The 3,252-nt window shown below is 38.0% G+C and overlaps 1 pseudogene; it reads left to right on the top strand.

Annotated features, from left to right (window-relative positions):
• Positions 1-250: 250 nt before the first annotated feature.
• Positions 251-1,061, top strand: LOC136317476 (mitotic spindle assembly checkpoint protein MAD2A-like; annotated as a pseudogene).
• Positions 1,062-3,252: the final 2,191 nt, after the last annotated feature.

A 3,252-nucleotide genomic window follows, 5' to 3' on the forward strand; every position in this document is an offset into this window, starting at 1 on the left:
AAAATAAATTTAAATATTTTGGGGTGGTGTTAGTAGCTGAAATATGTATTGCTTGCAGGGTCCTAAAAGACTATCTTTTCTAAAGACTTTGCCAGATGAAGAAAATAAGCTTATAGAAGAAAATTGACTTGCCTAAAATCACATATCTGGTTCAATCAAGCACCAAGACTAGACTTTTGAACTAAGTGGTAGAAAGCTGCTGTGAGTCCTGCGGGTGCTGTGTGTAGTCGCTGCAGCAGGGGGCCTGGCCATGGTGTGGCAACTGTCCTGGAAGCAGTGTGGCTCCCTGCGCAGCAATGTGGAGATAGTGGCCAAGGGCTTCTCGTTTGGCATCAACAGCATTTTATATCAGAGTAGCATTTATCCATTTGAAACCTTTACTAGAGTGCAGAATATGGACTGAGCTTACTTGTAGCTACTGATCCTGAGCTCATGAATACCTATCAGGGGTCTCCAAACTTTCTACACAGGGGGCCAGTTCACTGTCCCTCAGACCATTGGAGGGCTGCCAAATACAGTGGTCCTCTCACTGACCACCAATGAAAGAGGTGCCCCTTCCAGAAGTGCAGTAGGGGCTGGATAAACGGCCTCAGGGGGCCGCATTGCGGCCTGCAGGCCGTAGTTTGGGGACGCCTGAGTCCTAAATAATGTGGTGGAACAACTAAAAGATTGGTTATACAAATGTTCAGTTCAGAAACTGGTGCTAGTCATCTTGAATATTGCAAGTGGTAAGGCCCTTGAAAGTTGGCAGTTTGATATTGAGTGTCACAAGACTACCAAAGATGACAGTACACTGAGAGTAAAGTCTCAGAAAGCTACCCAAGGTGAAATTCGCTCAGTGATCGGACAGATCACAGCTACAGTGACATTTCTGCCACTGCTGGAAGTTTCTTGTTTATTTGATCTGCTGTTCTATACAATAAAGATTTGGTTGTAACTAAAAAGTGAGATGAGTTGAAACCACAGCTCATTACCAATTCTGAGCAAGTCTATTTGTGCATTCCTTCACTACTACAATCTGCAATGTAAACAGCGTGGTGGCCTACAAAATTCCTCTATGACTGAAGATGAGACAGGAACAATAATGTGATTCTCAAATGCGTTTTCTAAAACTGAGTCAATGATATTTCATGTTTTATTGCATTGATTAATTTTTAGATGGGAAAAAATTAACATTATACTTTACTGAACTATATATAATTGTTACATGTTTTAGTACCTGTTAGGTTTTCCATAAGGTTGACATAATTTTTTGCACACTGGTCAAAACGGAAACAGCAGATTGAAGCAGCACTATAATGTTTGTTCTTTTGAAGGTGGTAACTTTATTTTTTTATTTTTATTTTTTTAAATAATTTTATTTTTTTAATGGGGTGACATCAATAAATCAGGATACATATATTCAAAGATAACAAGTCCAGGGTATCTTGTCATTCAATTATGATGCATACCCATCACCCAAAGTCAGATTGTCCTCTGTCACCTTCTATCTTGTTTTCTTTGTGCCCCTCCCCCTCCCCCTTTCTCTCCCCCATTCCCCCCTCCCCCCCGTAACCACCACACTCTTATCAATGTCTCTTAGTTTCACTTTTATGTCCCACCTACGTATGGAATAATGCAGTTCCTGGTTTTTTCTGATTTACTTATTTCACTTCGTATCATGTTATCAAGATCCCACCATTTTGCTGTAAATGTTCCGATGTCATCATTTCTTATGGCTGAGTAGTATTCCATAGTGTATATGTGCCACATCTTCTTTATCCAGTCATCTATTGACGGGCTTTTTGGTTGTTTCCATGTCCTGGCCACTGTGAACAATGCTGCAATAAACATGGGGCTGCATGTGTCTTTACGTATCAATGTTACTGAGTTTTGGGGGTATATACCCAGTAGAGGGATTGCTGGGTCATAAGGTAGTTCTATTTTCAGTTTTTTGAGGAACCACCATACTTTCTTCCATAATGGTTGTACTACTTTACATTCCCACCAACAGTGTATGAGGGTTCCTTTTTCTCCACAGCCTCTCCAACATTTGCTATTACCTGTCTTGCTAATAATAGCTAATCGAACAGGTGTGAGGTGGTATCTCATTGCCGTTTTGATTTGCATTTCTCTAATAGCTAAAGAAGATGAGCATCTTTTCATATATCTGTTGGCCATTTGTATTTCTTCCTGGGAGAAGTGTCTGTTCATATCCTCTTCCCATTTTTTTATTGGATTGTTTGTTTGTTTGTTGTTGAGTTTTATGAGTTCTTTGTATATTTTGGATATTAGGCCCTTATCTGAGCTGTTGTTTGAAAATATCATTTCCCATTTAGTTGGCTTTCTGTTTATTTTGTTATCAGTTTCTCTTGCTGAGCAAAAACTTCTTAGTCTGATGTAGTCCCATTCATTAATTTTTGCCTTCACTTCTCTTGCCATTGGAGTCAAATTCATAAAATGCTCTTTAAAACCCAGGTCCATGAGTTGAGTACCTATGTCTTCTTCTATGTACTTAATTGTTTCAGGTCTTATGTTTAGATCTTTGATCCATTTTGAGTTAATTTTTGTACAGGGGGAGAGACTGTAGTCCAGTTTCATTCTTTTGCATGTGGTTTTCCAGTTTTCCCAGCACCATTTATTGAAGAGGCTTTCTTTTCTCCATTGTGTGTTCTTGGCTCCTTTATCAAAAATTATTTGACTATATATATGTGGTTTTATTTCTGGACTTTCTATTCTGTTCCATTGGTCTGAGTGTCTATTTTTCTGCCAATACCATGCTGTTTTGATTGTCGTGGCCCTATAATAGAGTTTGAAGTCAGGTATTGTAATGCCCCCAGCTTCATTCTTTTTCTTTAGGATTGCTTTGGCTATTCGGGGTTTTTTATAGTTCCATATAAATCTGATGATTTTTTGCTCCATTTCTTTAAAAAACGTCATTGGAAGTTTGATGGGAATTGCATTGAATTTGTATATTGCTTTGGGTAATATAGCCATCTTGATTATATTTATTCTTCCTAGCCAAGAACAAGGTATATTCTTCCATCTCATTATATCTTTTTCAATTTCCCTTAACAATGGTTTATAGTTTTCATTATATAAGTCCTTTACATTCTTTGTTATGTTTATTCCTAAGTATTTTATTTTTTTTGTTGCAATTGTGAAGGGGATTATTCTTTTGAGTTCCTTCTCAGTTGTTTCATTGTTGGCATATAGAAAGGCTATTGACTTCTGAATGTTAATTTTGTATCCTGCGACCTTACTGTATTGGCT

The sequence above is a fragment of the Saccopteryx bilineata genome, chromosome X (assembly GCF_036850765.1).
Source record: "Saccopteryx bilineata isolate mSacBil1 chromosome X, mSacBil1_pri_phased_curated, whole genome shotgun sequence".
NCBI classification, from domain to species: domain Eukaryota; kingdom Metazoa; phylum Chordata; class Mammalia; order Chiroptera; family Emballonuridae; genus Saccopteryx; species Saccopteryx bilineata.